This window comes from Ornithodoros turicata, chromosome 4 (assembly GCF_037126465.1).
Source record: "Ornithodoros turicata isolate Travis chromosome 4, ASM3712646v1, whole genome shotgun sequence".
NCBI lineage: Eukaryota > Metazoa > Arthropoda > Arachnida > Ixodida > Argasidae > Ornithodoros > Ornithodoros turicata.
This window is the reverse complement of record NC_088204.1, coordinates 45,571,092-45,588,673: the sequence shown is the minus strand read 5'-3', so window position 1 is coordinate 45,588,673 and position 17,582 is coordinate 45,571,092. Positions and strand designations below refer to the sequence as shown.

Below are 17,582 nucleotides of genomic sequence, written 5' to 3'. Positions count from 1 at the left end.
ACATATTCAAGATAGGAGAAGGTCTAGATCGACCCTGGGAACGAGGCTATGTGCCGATAGCGTTGGCATATAGTGGATCACTGGCTATTTTGTCCCCGTGCCGTTTGAGAAGCCTCGCTTGTTGTTGGATTTACGTGAGCCCAGTTTTAATATTAAACAGGGTAAGTGTGTCACTTGTTCTTACCTTGTTCATCTCGTCAAGTAAGCTTCCTAAGCTTCTGGGGCAGCATTTTTGCCTATTCAGAGCAGTAGTTATTTCGCAGTTACCGATCTAAGTAGCCGTGGGTCGTCGACCAGTCTACTCATCTGTGCTCCAATCTTTCACATATTTATTTCTCGAATAAGGTCGATTAATTGCATTTATCCTGTTCATCGGGTCCAAATGAACATCTTGGGAGGGATTCGTACCATTCCGAGCAGTAGTTATTTCGCAGTGGTCGATCGAAGTAGCCGTGGGTCGTGGACCAGTCTGCTCGTCTGTGCTCCAATCTTTCACATATTTATTTCTCGAATAAGGTCGATTAATTGCATTTATCCTGTTCATCGGGTCCAAATGAACATCTTGGGAGGGATTCGTACCATTCCGAGCAGTAGTTATTTCGCAGTGGTCGATCGAAGTAGCCGTGGGTCGGCGACCAGTCTGCTCGTCTGTGCTCCAATCTTTCACATATTTATTTCTCGAATAAGGTCGATTAATTGCATTTATCCTGTTCATCGGGTCCAAATGAACATCTTGGGAGGGATTCGTACCATTCCGAGCAGTAGTTATTTCGCAGTGGTCGATCGAAGTAGCCGTGGGTCGGCGACCAGTCTGCTCGTCTGTGCTCCAATCTTTCACATATTTATTTCTCGAATAAGGTCGATTAATTGCATTTATCCTGTTCATCGGGTCCAAATGAACATCTGGGAGGGATTCGTACCATTCCGAGCAGTAGTTATTTCGCAGTGGTCGATCGAAGTAGCCGTGGGTCGGCGACCAGTCTGCTCGTCTGTGCTCCAATCTTTCACATATTTATTTCTCGAATAAGGTCGATTAATTGCATTTATCCTGTTCATCGGGTCCAAATGAACATCTTGGGAGGGATTCGTACCATTCCGAGCAGTAGTTATTTCGCAGTGGTCGATCGAAGTAGCCGTGGGTCGGCGACCAGTCTGCTCGTCTGTGCTCCAATCTTTCACATATTTATTTCTCGAATAAGGTCGATTAATTGCATTTATCCTGTTCATCGGGTCCAAATGAACATCTGGGGAGGGATTCGTACCATTCCGAGCAGTAGTTATTTCGCAGTGGTCGATCGAAGTAGCCGTGGGTCGTGGACCAGTCTGCTCGTCTGTGCTCCAATCTTTCACATATTTATTTCTCGAATAAGGTCGATTAATTGCATTTATCCTGTTCATCGGGTCCAAATGAACATCTTGGGAGGGATTCGTACCATTCCGAGCAGTAGTTATTTCGCAGTGGTCGATCGAAGTAGCCGTGGGTCGTGGACCAGTCTGCTCGTCTGTGCTCCAATCTTTCACATATTTATTTCTCGAATAAGGTCGATTAATTGCATTTATCCTGTTCATCGGGTCCAAATGAACATCTGGGGAGGGATTCGTACCATTCCGAGCAGTAGTTATTTCGCAGTGGTCGATCGAAGTAGCCGTGGGTCGTGGACCAGTCTGCTCGTCTGTGCTCCAATCTTTCACATATTTATTTCTCGAATAAGGTCGATTAATTGCATTTATCCTGTTCATCGGGTCCAAATGAACATCTTGGGAGGGATTCGTACCATTCCGAGCAGTAGTTATTTCGCAGTGGTCGATCGAAGTAGCCGTGGGTCGTGGACCAGTCTGCTCGTCTGTGCTCCAATCTTTCACATATTTATTTCTCGAATAAGGTCGATTAATTGCATTTATCCTGTTCATCGGGTCCAAATGAACATCTGGGGAGGGATTCGTACCATTCCGAGCAGTAGTTATTTCGCAGTGGTCGATCGAAGTAGCCGTGGGTCGTGGACCAGTCTGCTCGTCTGTGCTCCAATCTTTCACATATTTATTTCTCGAATAAGGTCCATTAATTGCATTTATCCTGTTCATCGGGTCCAAAGGAACATCTTGGGAGGGATTCGTACCATTCCGAGCAGTAGTTATTTCGCAGTGGTCGATCGAAGTAGCCGTGGGTCGTGGACCAGTCTGCTCGTCTGTGCTCCAATCTTTCACATATTTATTTCTCGAATAAGGTCGATTAATTGCATTTATCCTTTTCATCAGGCTCAGATGAAAATCTGGGGAGGGATTCCAGCCATTCCGAGCACTACAGTTTTTCCCGTCCATTTTAGTCCAAGTGCCATCTGAAATAACCCAAGTGTCATTCAATTTAATCCGCGTGCCACTTGAGAAAATCCAGATGCTCTCTGAATTATGTGTGCCATCTGAATTAGTCCATGGTGTTTTTAATAACTATAACCATGTGTTCACACGAGGGACATCCCCGCAGAATATTCTACAGACACGTAGTGTAAGGAGGAGTAAAAAGCTGCTGATGTCACTCAAGTTCTGCTGTGTCTTGTGTTGAGCATTCACACGGCACCGAGATACCAGGTGTTGGAGCAGAAATATAGCGGATGAGACAATTGGTCATGTAGTCTGCTAAGGAATATCTTGTGACTGATCTGTAGGATATTCCATGCGGTTAGCAGAGCGTGAACAGGCATGATGCTCTTTGCAGACGACACCAGTGGTCCTGTTGTCTGCCAAGGAATATCTTGTGACTGAGTCGCAGGGTATTCCCTGCGGTTTGAAGGGCACGGAAAGACATCCCGCAGCTTAGTCACTAGATATTCCGTATCAGACGACAGGACCAATGGTGTCATCTGCTATGTGAGTCATGCATTTCGTACTCTTCTAACCACGTGGAATATCCTGCAGCTCAGTGAGAAGACATTCTGTAGCAGACGACAGCACCAGTGGTGTCATCTGCTAGTCAGTCACGCCTATTCAGCCTCTCCTAACCACGCGGAATATGCTGCAGCTCAGTTAGAAGATATTCTGTAGCAGACGACAGCACCAGTGGTGTCTTTTACTATACTCCATCATGCCCAGACGAAAATCTGTGGAGGTATTCGTAGCATTCCGAGCCCTGTGTGATCCATCGAAGTAGGCGTCGGTCGTCTCCCATGGCTGCCCACTCACCGTATGTGCACATGTTATCAGAGCAGTGCCACAGGCGCAGACAGTGTTTGTTGTGTTTATTGTCAACTCCTCTTATGTCTTTTCGTACTTCCTCTGATCCTGTCTTTAAGAGCAAATCCAAGATGGTTTCTTTTTTCTTTTCTTTTTCTTGTTGTTGTATGTATGTATGTGTTTTTTGTTTTTTTTTTAGGCTCTGTCACCTGTCTGTACTTTAAGCCTTTCAGACACCAAGTCTACAGCTAAGTGGACACAGCCTGCTGGTGTCTGGAGAATTCTGTAGCAGTCTTATATTTATGCAATGTGCCACTTGCTCTTCAATGACTGGTTTCCCGGTGTTTCCGTAGGCTTCCCCTAACATGACCACACAGTTCAGCTCATGGGTGGATCTTTGTGGTTATAGGGTCCATTTATGGACAGTATGCTACACTCATGATCTAGCATCAAGGAGGTGAGGGCCAGGACAACCGCACCTCCTCCCTAGACTTTTGCCCATCATTCAGCTCTCATTTTTGTTGTGCATTCGTGATGGGGCGTAGTCTAACTATCATCCCTCCTGTCATTTCAGGTGGTTTCTGCTCTAAGACCTTTTTATATCATCACCACTTGTCATAGTTATCACCAGCCCAGATGATGTTGGGCCACAGGTAACTCGCTGGTCAACTTGGTTCAGGTTTATAAGTTGACCAGACTTTAACTTTGATTTTCTTTGTGCATTAATTTTTCATTTATTCAGTCATTTCTTTTTTTCTTTTCTTTGTTATATTTCATCTGGTGGGTAAACAAGGTAACAAACTTCCCATATATTCTTCTACTTTGTCTCTTTGTATGCTCATCTAAGTTCGATCAATGATACACAAATTTTGTTCCTGTATCAACATAAGGCAAGCCCTACTCCTTATTGCATATTGTTTCCCTTTCTCTCTTGACGTGCAAATTCGTCCTGACAAATTTGGCAAGGACGTTGCAAATACGTACTCTTTTGGCAACATAAAGCGAGCCCCTATATGTCTCTCGAACCAGTTCTGTCCCCTTATCCAAATATTTTCTGTAAGAAATGGCACAATTCCCGTTTAGAAAACAAGAAAGAGTCTACTGACGCACCTATCAACTGATTAAACAAAAATGCCGACATGTACTGTAGTGACCGTACATCAAATTGCACAGCTCAAAGCTGATAGGAACAGGAACATTTCCGAAGGTTGCACAAATCAAAGAAATCTGCACGATTACTACGAACACTTAGTCAATACGTTAATGCCATTTTATAATTAAAAGAACTATGAAATTGGCATAATGTTATAACACTTAAAAGGTCTCTTGAATGCATAAGAGAACGCGAGCCAGGAATACATTTCAAGGCTCTTCTTTACAGGACAGATAGTATTTTTGTTTCTGGCAGTCGTAATACCCAACACCATAAAACAGTAACTATATCTAGAAACAAACAGGTAATTATATATTTGCAGCTTTATATTTTCTGGCAGCAGATAATGATGTCTACATAGCATTCCAGTCACCATTGCTAATTTTTACCAGCTGCCGTGGTACAGTGGTTAGGATGATCGCTTTCTACGCTGAGACTGGGAGGTGACACACGGTTCGAATCCTGTCACCGGCTGTGCTCTCTGAGGTTTTCCCTGGGTTTTCCGAAGACTTTCCAGACGAACGTCGGCACAGTTCCCCCTGAAGTCGGCCCAGGACGCATACTAACCCCCCCTGTCCCCCACTCCTTCCTGCTGTCCTCTCTCCATCTGTCCACGTCTGTATGCCGCTCGTAGCCACAGTTGCTTCGTGGCACTGACACGTAATTTAAAACAAATTGCTAATTTTCTGGCAATAAAACTGCAGTGCAAATTCTGTTGTAACTGTTCTGACGATATAGCACCCATTGTCCTAAAAGAACATACAGCCTCGAGATCATGGCCGTCATTATAAAGTTTAGCATTATTTTGACTTATATACTTATTTCTAGGATGAAACAACATTGTGTCGTTTTCTTAAAATTAAGCCTTAAGCAGTTACAAGCTGACCACATTTTTAAGCTTTTTAAAAGAGTGTGGTTTGGCAGTCTCTGAAGCTCTATATCTGATGGCCCAGATAAAAGTTGTGTAGTGTCATCTGCATATATGATAAAGTTTAATTTTAGTGTGCTAGATTCTATTGGAGAAATATTTACGATGTCAATTATGTTCAAGTTGAAAAGTAAAGATCCTGAAATACTGCCCTGGGGAACACCTGGTTCCACACAGGCAAAATCAGATGTAACATTATCTATAACGACAGCTTGCTCTGTGAATGATAAATAAGTCCCATTAGGTCTAGTGCATCTCTGCAAATTCCATACCATTCTAATTTGTTGGTCAATATTTGATAGTTTAAGCTATCATTCTTTGTGGTTATCTATGTAGTTTGCTGATGTTAGGCACTTTTTTTTAATATAATGCTTTGTAATTTCGTTCAGTCTTGATAGAGCTGTCTCTGTAGACTTATTCTTTTGAAGGCCAAACTGCTGGTTAGTTACTATTTGATGTTTATCTAAAAATTTCTGCAGTCTGGTGTGAATAAGCCTCTCAAGACCTTTTGAAAATACAGGAACAATTGATATTCGTCTATAATTTTCGCCAGGCCGCGGCACCATAATGAAGACTTCTAATCTTCCACTGGTCTATGTACAGGTCTTACCGTTCTACCATGCTCAAGTCAGCTTGTCACTACCAGCTGCACAAGAACTTTTTCTGCTACCAGTTGAATAGGCATCTTCTATGTTGGCTGGGCATGAGTCGTGGATCCTGTTTCCCGCTTTATATATGCAAACCACATGGGATTCTACGTCATCTACAGTAGCGTCACTCTTCGTTGCTAAGCCCGCGAATTTTGACGCATAGAGTAGTGGGATAGGCCGCCGCACCATAATGAAGATTTCTAATGTTCCACTGATCTACGTACAGGTTGGTAAACTGTATTTTTGTTGCTGTACAACACCAGACGGTCCTTTTCTGGTGTTGCTGCCACAGTGCTACATGCAGTATTTGTGATATGTTTGACTTTGCAAAGTTGTTGCTGCTCCAATCAGGCGACATTGAACCAAACCCAGGTTGTTTCACTGATGAGCAGATTACTCGGCTTATGGCGTCCCTAGTGCGCCTCGAGGCTGGCCAATCATCAATATTGAATGACATAAAAGACATCAATAGTGATCTGAAAGCAACCGAGAATAAAGTAGCCATTCTATCTACCAAGGTTCAGTCTGTTGAAGGAAGTCTGGCATTATTTGGAAAGTTTGAAGAGTCAGTCATCAGACTTGAGAAAGCCTCTGAAACAATCCGTTCGAAAGTTGATCTTCTCAGGCAGCAGACTGACGATTTGGAAGATAGAATGCGATGGTCCAGCGTGGTCTTTTACGGGATTGATGACTACTCTAACGAACGCTGTGCACTATCCGAAACACGTATTACCAGACTATGCAATGAGAAGCTTGGCAAGGTTATCAGACCGGAAGACGCCCACCGACTAGGCAGCTATCATTCTGGTAGGATGCGCCCAATCATAGTGAAATTTTTGTCGTTCAGGAAAAAAGAGGAGATCCTGCATCATGGGTACTTGTTTAAAAATAGTCCGTACTCCGTAAGTGCAGATTAGACACTTGAAGTTCGTACCGCATGAAAGTGCCTTGTAGGATTTGCCAAGGTACAATCGAAGCCTTCTAAGGCAAGATTCCATAAATTCCATGTATATGATGTGATGATTCCAAAAAGATGTATATATCATTCCCAACACTCGAAGCTCATTTAATGTTTTAGTAAATTGCTAGCTGTTCCTAGTACATGTCCCACGCCCGCGCCCCCTCTTCCCTCTGTACCTTACACAAATGTTCGAAGTGTAAGGAATAAATAGGACCATCTCTGTTATCTTGACTCCTCATCTAAATGTGATGTTTTTGTACTGACAGAAACGCAGTTGAATTCCGATACCATACCTACTGTCACAAACTTCACTTACTCTCATAAGGGCAGAGCGCCAAGAAGAGGCGGGGGTGTCCTTATCGGTGTAAAAATGTAAAAAAAAAAAAAAATCTTGTTGTCCATTTGTACCGGATTCTGTTCTTGAAATTGTTTGGGTTTCTATACAATGTGGCTGTTCTCTCTTTTTATTGGGTATGTGTTATCGACTGCCAGATTATGTTAGTGACATTGCACAAGAGTTGCTACTGTAATGTGTGATATTAACGTTCGGTTGCCTAACGATAGCATTATACTTGCGGGAAACTTCAACATCACCGGTGTCGATTAGAACGTACCATCTGTACTACCCGATGGTTCTACCATTGCTAGAGATTTTCTTAACCTGTGTTTATATTTTCACCTTCACCAAATTGTATCTGCACCCACACGTGTAACAGAGAATGCCATAAACATACAAGGTCTTGCTTTTGTCATCTGCTCCTGATATACCTTATTGTCTCACATATATGCAGGAATAAGTCACCATATCGTTATCCACTTTAGTTTATGTATGTAGACAATTTCTCTCTCGTTTGTCTAGATCGAAAATGCACGACTGCTCGTGCGCATCTTTATTTGCCGATTGCCTCTCCTCTTGGACACGGTATTGGCTTACATAAATATCGGTCAGGGGTTGGGGCCTCTGGCCTCGTCTGAATCACGTAGCGGATTGGCGCCGTGCTTTTTGTTTTGTCTTTGGGTCGAAGCGCTCGAGTTCACACATTTACACGTAGTTGGATTACAAAACATGACACTGTTAAAAAAAACACGAAGGTATACGACAGTGCAAATTTCACGACCATAAATCGTGCCCTCTCATCATTACTCGAGTCATTTTTATCGAACTTATCATCCCATTTTGCGGATGAAAACTGGCTTTCTTTTAAATCGCTACTCTCCAACCTTGTCCAGAAATATGTACCTTCTTTAAGCATCTTTACTTCTTCCCATGCAACATGGTACGGCAAAGCCATTAAGTCGTTAATGAACAAGAAAAAGAAATTATTCATATGCACTAAAGATTGGAACATTGTTGAGTTGTGGGCACTGTACTGTGCTGTGCTTTGACCTACAAAAAAGGAATAAAGAAAGCTGAAAGAACGTTTTTTTATATAATCTACCCAGTCTTCTCCTAAAAGTACCTAAATAATTTTGGTCTACCATACATCCATCGAACTCTGGGAATTATAACTTGTCAGTAACAGGGAACTCGTTCCACCTGAAGAATGCCCAGAAGTACTTAGCCAGACTTTTGCGTTAGTTGAGGACCTAAGCAACATACTGGAATACTAAAATGTCGGATGTCCCTCTATGAATTTCGTTGAAATATCTGAAAGCGGCATTTCAAAACTAATCGACTTGCTCCCAAGCTTTTTTTCATGCCGCTTCGATACTATAAATTCCAAAATCGTAAAGGGTATGACGCTCATTTTGGCATCTTATCTCGCAGTTATCCTCCAGCAGTCCTTAAACATCGCAAACGTGACTGAAGCTTAGCGCCTCAGCAAAATCATTCCAATGCACAAGAAACCTGACAGGCACAGCGCTAGCAATTACTGTCCCATATCACTAACAAGCATTCCCTCAAAAATTATGGAACACATTATTTTCTCTAATCAAATGACCTTTCTTGATACCAATTCCATAATTTCCCCTTGTCAACATGACTTTCGCAAACGCTTTTCATGTGAGACGAAACTCATCTCCTTAACCCATGACATTCATGCTAATGTCGAGAAGGATTTCCTAACAGCTGTAATATGTATCGACTTCTCCTGGGCATTAGATCACGTTCCATACGGTAAGCTAATATATAAACTGCACCACCTGAACATTGACTCTGTCATTAGCATGGATCTCCGCCTTCCTAAACTCACCCCAGCTCCAAGTTTGTATTTGTACGGAGTCTACTCAGAGTTCCATCCTGTAATGTCCAGTGTTCGACGAGGTACTGTACTGGGACCTTTTCTATTGTTCATTAATGATTTGCCTCAGGGTATTCGGTCATCCATAAGTCTTTTCACGGACGACTCCGTATTATGCTGCCAAGCTTCGCCCCTGAACACCAAATAATCCTCCAGAACGATGTTACGTTAATCGAAAACTGATGTAGTAATTTGCAAGTGTCAGTTAATACCGACAAGTTCTGCTACGTACCATCTTGCAGAAAACAGCCAGTAGCGACCCATTTGTACACATTATGTAGAAGTGTTATACCACCCTCCACGTCGTAGAAATATCTCGGCGTATCTCAGCGTTCACCTTAATCATAACCTCTGATGTTCAACCCATGTAGATTACATAGCAAGCAAAGCCAATCGCACTCTAGCGTATTTAAAATGCCATCTCTTCCCCCACTCCTCCTAACGTTACGCGTATAGCTTCCTAACATTAGTCCGCCCCAGTTGGGATACGCTTCAGCTGAGTGGGACCCCCAACGAACATTCTTACCAATCAACTTGAAGCCATCCAAATCCGTGCTGCCAGATTCATCACTAACAACTACTCGCCATATGCTAGCATCTCTTCTCTAAAGCAAACAATTGACCTAGAAGGTCTATCTGTACGTGGAAGGATCTCCAGATTATCACTCTTTCACAAGTTCTACGACACTCCTGCCATCGTATTATACTACATGAATTCATCTAATCGGATTTCACCCTGCATTGATCACAAATTAAAGTAGCTCATCATAAGTGCAGCAAGTCTTCTTTCGCAAATTCATTTTTTTCCTAAAACACTCATTGAATTGAATAGCAATAAAAACCCCCGTTCCGGGGAGCAAGTCGAAAGACTACACAACACAAAGGCACGGCTACATTGCTACACCGAACAGCCCAATTTTTAACCATTTTCCTCACTCCACCCATGTAACGCCCTCTACAGGCATTTCTGGGTGCCAATAGACTGAATTCAATTCAGTGATTTCATATGTCATCTTTATCACCTTATCCCCACTTTTATGGATAACTGAGACCTTTGTTTTTTGAACTCTGTGGGAAAAGTTCCTGTTTGGAGGGATGAATTCTAAATGTCTACTAGAGGAGCAGGAGCAATCATGTCTATAGCATACATATTTAATTTGTGTCATCTGTAGCCCGTAGATATTGCAGCTTTTTGAATTTTCAAGGAGTACGAGGGTGGTTCCATAAATTTCTGGCCCGACCAACATTTAATAGTCATAGAGACGAAACAAGCGTATCACTTTTCAACATAGTCACCCTTAACTTCGATGCACTTTTGACATCTTTCAACCAGCATTCTTATACCCTCGAAAAAATAGTCCGAAGTTTTGTCCGCAAGATGCTGGAAAACTGCCTCTTGGACCTCACTATTGTTTTGAAATCTCCGTCCTCTGAGATCCTTCTTCAAGTTTGAGAACAGTCACTCTGTGCCAAGTCTGGACTGTAGGGTGGGTGGTGGATTTCTTCGAAGGCGCACTCCTTCAGTGCAGCCTTGGCAACAGAAGCCATGTGGACAGGGGCATTGTCCTGGAGCAACCGGACACCTCGACTCAACCTGCCGCGCTTCTTTTCCTTGATGGTGTCTCGCAGTCGGTGCAGGAGTGAAGCATAATAAGTCGCATTCACTGTGGTGTTCCTCTCTTTGAAGTCGATGAGGAGGATCCCGTGACAATCCCAAAATATTGTTGCCATGATCTTCTTTGCGGATTATGTGACCTTGGCTTTTCTTGGGGGTGCTTCTGCTGGTTTGCGCCATTGCATCGACTCCTTTTTCGAAAGGGGACCATAGTAGAGCACCATAGTCTCATCCCTTGTGACAATTGACTTCAATATTTCTTCTTCGTTCTCGTTCTCATGACAGAGCTCCAAAAACTATTTGGCACACACGACGCGCTGTTGCTTTTGAACTGACGAGAGAAGTCGTGGCACCCATTTTGCACTGACCTTTTTCATGTGAAGGCCCTTGCCAATGATGCGAAAAACGGTTGTTTTGGAAAGCCCCAGCCTTTCTGAGATTTCCTTCACCTTCAGACGCCTGTCGCTCAGCACTTCCTCCTCGACAAATTTTCTTGTGTCACCACTTCCACTGGACGACCATCGCGTGGATCATCTTCAGTGGACTCTCGCCCCAGTCGAAACTGCTTAGCCCAGTCTTTTACCGTTGTGTACGACGGAGAGTCTTCCCTGTACACGTTGTTCAGTTGCGCTTTCATTTCTTTAGGAAAAAGTCCCTCTTTTGTCAAGAATTTTATCACAGCGCGGTACTCGATTTTTTTTCCATTTTAACTGAAGCGTGCACCTTGGCTGTTTGAAATGCCGCTCTCCAACCGACAAAAGCATGGATAGGGTTGAGGGTGGTGCTCCGACCCTCCAACAGATGGGGCCACGCCTCCTTGATCGCATTTTCAAATTCGCGCGCATTTTCTACCTCGGGCTGGAAACTTATGGAACCACCCTCGTAAGTAGGTTGTAGCTACTATATAAAAATGCTGATCCTTGGACACGATTTCGCAAGTAGTCATGTCCGGCAGATATTGAACTGAAGGTGACTATGGTAACAAAAAAAATCCTTAAATGTGTTTCTGAAAGCTTCTCCGGTAATGACAACCCTGTCAGTCTCAATACCATTGATGGAATGTCCCAGCGGGTCTTCCTCTACACCATCAACCGACTGTTGACATGGCTTGTAATTTAGGAGGTTATTGAGATTTTTCCACATTAAGTCACTTCTTTTTGAGGTTTCACTATAAAGTGAGGAGTAGTAATCTAACTTCACCTTGTGCAGCGTTAATTTATTTCTTAAACTCTTAAGTATCTAATGTTTTATCTTCCAGTGTTTTCAAGAATTCTCCAAACAATCAATCAATTAATAACACGTATATGCTTTCGAAGGTCTGGAGTTGTCTGGGCTTCGTAATTTTTTATACATGTGTATAAAGGGGAAATGTCTTTGACAAATTCTTATAAAATTGACACTCGATACTGAGTAACAAAGATTTACGTCATTTTCATGAAGCACTGCACTCCAGTTTACCAAGCTGATTTTGTACGAAATAGATCAAGAGAAAGGAAAGACCTGTAATTGGTTGCGAGGTTATGCTCTTTTCTCTCTTACTTCGATCAACTTTTGCTGCGCATAACAGAGACACTGGTAAGTGGTTGCTAATGTCAGTAACTATTGTGCCAGTTAACTTAACATCTGTAGTAGCATTTGTCAGTATAACATCCAGCAATGAAGAACATGTATCTGTAACACGTGTCAGTAAAGGAAGTATTCTTCTGCAAACATAAGGCATACTCATACATACTCTCTCTCTCTGAGGCCTGTTCTGTCCTCTTTCCCAAATCTTTCCTTACCTTAAATAACATTGTTTGTGAAAATTTGCATATTCGCACTTCGCTTGAAGAACTTGACGATTCCAATCAATTGTGAACACAGCGCACTAACAAAGACATCTGTCATTCACTAGCCGTAACTACACTACCCCAGCACACACATCATTTTACTCTTGCCAACGTACAATCTACTCAATGTTATCCACCTTCTGCACGTGCATCATATCTTGCGCTCTGTGTTTCATTTTTTGCTCTAAATTCTCCACTTCACATTTCAAAAACCTCTGGTAAAATAAATTTTTGACAATTTTGTTTTTTCGACATACATTTTTTTTTACATGTTTGTTGACATACAACTGTTAACCATGCGCAATGCTTGAAATGTGTCTTATATGAAGGAGACATCATATAGATTTTTCTCTCTCCCTCTGCACCCTGTGGAGATGAAAGTTGATGAGCAGTGCTTGAGACCATCTTCTGAATGAAGCTCGAAACAGTCTCCAATCTGTTTTTTCTACATTAATATCATCGTCTTCATCCAGTGCTGTCATAACCTTTTCTTTTTCTTTCTTTTTTTTTCTCAAGAATAGAAAGAACAGAAATTGCAATACTTGATGACAATTTATGTTCTGATGACTCATAGAAAGGACAAATACATACAAAGCCTCAAGTACCCAGTCTTACAGCCTGCTATCCTTTTCAGTGACTTCCTTCTTTCATCATTACAATACTTGCCAAGTTAAGTGAAAGCAATCACTCTCCATGCATGTCTTTACTTCCTCTCGTTATTTCTATCCTTCTGCCAGGGTACTGTACATGTATTCCTACCTTCATCAAGAATACTGGTGGCACTTGACGTTAGGCACATTTATGGCCAGAAAAGCTCTGCTCATTTGCTCTGACTTTTGCTCAGCACAGTACAGCACACTGTGGTGTTTTACAGTAACAGGTAGTAACTTTTCTTTTTGTTTTTTTACTTTCAAATTCAATCATACATGAAACGAATCTTCTCATAATACTGTGCTGCACTGTGCAAATGTGTTTTGTCTTCTGCCTTGTTTTGATTTCATGCTGAACAATCAAATTAAATGTAGTTAGGCCAAGGGCAAAATTGCTTCCAGCAAATACTGCATGTACCCAATACTGACTGGCATGCATGACCATTCTATATATGTGATGCTGATGTAAAAATATTTCCACTTGCAGGTTTTGTCCCTCAAGCAGCCCTTCCAACGCGGGAAATCTGTCTTCTCTCTTACCAGAAGCCTCCGCTATCCTCTTCCTTTGTCTCTATCATGGGCACTAAGTGTGCTGGTCTTTGGTTTAATGAAGTCTTCGTCTCTACAGAAGCAGGTCTGCACAGAAATTAAAATTTCTTAGGCTTGTAAATTTATTCCATTATTTAGTGTATATACATATATGATGTGTGAATAGTGCACCAACAAAATTTTCGCTAAGCCCTCCACATTCTTGGAAATTCCTGTAACGGTTTTCTGTTCGGTGACAAACGTATCCAACGTCTTTGATCATAGTAACAAATTTTCGGTACCACAGTTGCTCACACACAGTCTACTTTACTCCATCTACTGTGCAGTCTGATTTTCATGCCAGGCAGGGAGTGCCATAGCCATAGCATAGTTTCCCCAGATTGTGTTCTGTATGTGCATGTATGTGATAACATCCTGGCTACCTGCAGCAATTGGCTCTGTGCAACAGACAAAAGCACCACTGCTGCTGTCTTTGAGGAGCAGTACGTGTTGCTCCTTCGTTTTAAGTTTGCATTTTTCTTTCCTTCCCATTTCACTCTGAACCATGCTCTGAACTACCCAGCCACGGGCTCTGCAGTCTGCATCACTTGTTCTGGATTCAACTGTGTTTTGTTCAAGCGAACATTTATTTATTTATTCTATGGAACGAATGTGTGAATTATTCATACTGTTTGGCACAAACAACTACAGATTTTTGTAGCACGCTATCGTATGTCATCCGTTTAGATTTGTTGTCATATCTTCTCTGTTTGAGTGATGTAGTAAAACACTTGTAGTTCATGGCTTACATTTCGCTGAGCCTAAGCAGGAAATATCCAATCATGGTGCAACCAGCCTCTACCAAACAGTTTCAAGCTTTGTTTCAGGGCTCTTTCTTCTTCTGTTTTTCGAGATGTCTGTGTTTCGGGACTTGAGTTCATATAATAGTGTCATTTTTGGAACACATAGAATAGCATCTTTTGCATTACTTCTGTTGTCCTCATGTTGATACTAAAGGACATGTCTTGCCTTCTTTCTTCCATTGCCAACCCAGTTCCTGCTTTCCTGCTTTCTTTTTTTTTTCTTCTTCAGGGCCAATGTTACCTACGGAATACTTATCACTGTCTTTCACATTCAGTGTAACATGCTTGCTTTTCCTAATCTTGGTGCGTGTTTTTTCGTGTATGTGTGTTAATGTTTGTGTGTCACCTGCTGGCTGTGTCCTCATTGCTATTCCTGAAAAGTACACAGGCATGAGGCAGGCATGCTATGATGTTGTCTGTGTCTCCAATACTATATCTCAGGGCTGCTTCTGAACCAGCCAGGCTTCCTGCATTGTTTGCTGTATATATTTGTCACTATCAGTGAATGCTGCACAAAAATCAAGAATGCTTGCTTAGGTTTTGGAATCTACCATGCAGTGAGGATCTCTTCCCCGGTGGGTTTCCTTACTGTGGGAACAAGCTGCCACCGCTCCATTTTACCAGCATTGGGGTGTTCAGCCAGTCACAGCGTGGTGTGCTCATGATCACTGATATGATATTTGACATCGTTATCAGGTATAGCTACTGTGTCATTATCAGGCTGTGGGGTATTCTCTTCTACAGAGTGTCTTGTCTGTCGTGAAATGTTGTCTTGAACTTATTCCAAAATATGTTTACATTAAATTTTGTTATTTCAGACTTTAGCAATTTTTCTTCTTCCTCTTGTGGAGCACTGAATGTTCTCTTTGCCCCTTGCCCTTGTATACATGCCCTCTTTTGCATCTTCTGTTTTAGAAGTGATAAACTGGTGATGTTGGCCCTACAACTCTCTCACCAACTCCCCTTTATGTGGTCCATTCAGTTTCTCGAATGAGGTTTGAGATTTGCATCCTGAGAACTTTCTGTTGTTCTACTATAGTGTCCCATTGTGCTACAAACAAATATATCTCACAACTTGTCTCAGAGTTGTCTCCCCATCTTCAGCCATGATTGAGGACGTATTGCTGAAGGTGAAATGCAGGTCCACCTTAGAGATGGACAAACATCTGGTTGCGATGTGCTTGCGTTGTGCTTCTGAAGGTTCTCTTTGCCGATCCTGGTCATGGCACCATGTTGACAAACTGGGAGACATTGAGATGAGAATATTTTATTCATGTGAACAAAGAGCCAGGGAGACGTGATACCAGATCATTGTTGTTTTGTCTAGATTGAAGCACTCGTAATCACCTCCCCTGACATTTTGTCAGCTCGGGAATAGAAAATTACAACTGTGTGAATATTCAATATTTTGAATACAAATTGAATATTTCATACTATTCACAACCTCTTTTCAGTATCCGAAAATTTCGAATATTTTTTTAACAGTAATGAAATGAGATTTGGCTGTGACCATTCTGCAAGTGGGCTTTGTCTCATTACATATAAGATTTACGTGAAGCCCACTTCAAGATACTACCATTTTTTGTGTGTGTTTTCATTCTGCAAGTCAGCTTCACATGATTACACGCATGATTTAGGTGAAGCACACTTTACAATGATCACAATTTTCTGTTTCTAAAGTATACCACATTTTTTAGTTTATGGTCAACACTGTAATCTAGGAACTGCTTATTGCAGTAAATGTACTCCCAACTTTGTTATGTTATGTTCACTAACAGGTGGAAATATGTGCAGCTTCTAAAAAGAAAAAGTACAGAAAATTTGCAATGTTAGCATATAAATGAGCACACACAATGAAATGCACACAATGCAAGCAATGAGATGCACACAAAGCAGGCTGCATGGACCATGTTGACTAAGTCTCAGTGGAGTTCATCTCACTAATGCATTAAACCATTACCAACACAGAGATAAACTTCTGTCACGCTATGTTATTCTAGGTGGAAAGGCTAGCGCTTTTTGAGCAGAACATCATCGAATGAACAAAACCCCACAAAATATTTCACTATGAGGTATCCGAAATTATCCAAATTTGATTCACGTTCTGAAAGAAATAATTTGAATTAGATTTGCCATCTAAAGAAATTATTCGAATTTGTTTTGCAATAAAGTTGCTATAAAAAATCTGATGTTTCTGCATATGTGGAAGAATATAACAAACATTTGCAATGTTTTGCCTTGTTCACAATATCGAATAAGCAACATATTCCCTTCATTGATGCAGTTACAAGCACACTTTATCCAAGCAAATGTGCCTTATCAATATTATATTCATTGAGGAGTCATGCCCAGTATGCATAGCCTTTTGCAGAAGCCTGTCATCCATCTGCTGCATAGCTTCCTGGGACTCGTTATTTGGAATATCCAGAGAACATTCGTAGAACCTCCTGAAGGTTGTAAACCTACAACAGCGTGCACCGTTCCTGCTTTTTGGAGATGCCACATTGATTTGTGTCTCAGCTTCTATCAGCTCCTGCTTTCAGCTTAGCTCAGTTTATTTTTACAAGCACTTTTTGATGTCACCTTGTTTTTTTCACCTTTTCTGCACCTTCATGGTGTGTGGAGCCCCCTCGATCGTCAGCACCAGCAGGGGATCCCTAACAAAGGTAATCCTCTACCTCAATCTCTCGGACGACTGTAGTGCCCATGTATGGTACAAATTTTTCTAATTTGTCCTTTACACTCAACATGGTTACAACACTTACAATGGTTCTAGGGCTTTTATTACATAATGTGTGCTTTACCAATTTTAGAATAATGTGTGCATCATGCCATTGAATCCGAGCTGAGTTGTTTTGAAATGATGGTACAGAAATCTGACATGTTAAAGGGTACCTCCGAGTAAATTATTCATAATAGTAGGTTGTGTTGGTCTGGCTCTTGCAAGCAAAACATTTGAAATTTGTATATTTCCTTTGATATTCCTGCTACCAT

General features: G+C 41.7%; 2 long non-coding RNA genes across 7 annotated transcripts in view; one reads left to right on the top strand and one right to left on the bottom strand.

Moving 5' to 3' along the window:
• LOC135391486 (uncharacterized) lies at positions 1-15,412 on the top strand. Of its 5 annotated transcripts, none has more exons than XR_010421992.1 (5): positions 1-161; positions 3,522-3,625; positions 3,743-3,821; positions 5,853-6,125; positions 13,685-15,412. It is a non-coding gene; the product is annotated as an uncharacterized LOC135391486 (long non-coding RNA). The 5 variants fall into 5 exon arrangements; XR_010421993.1 differs by having other exon boundaries at positions 4,714-6,125; XR_010421994.1 differs by having other exon boundaries at positions 3,743-6,125; positions 13,685-13,831; positions 15,147-15,412.
• Positions 13,420-17,582, bottom strand: part of LOC135391484 (uncharacterized) — a 44,251-nt gene continuing 40,088 nt past the window's right edge. For both annotated transcript variants that reach the window (XR_010421978.1, XR_010421981.1), the window contains 2 exons: positions 15,661-15,829; positions 13,420-13,833 (listed from right to left, as the gene is read on the bottom strand). This is a non-coding gene — a long non-coding RNA (uncharacterized LOC135391484). The remainder of the gene's footprint in view (positions 13,834-15,660; positions 15,830-17,582) is intronic.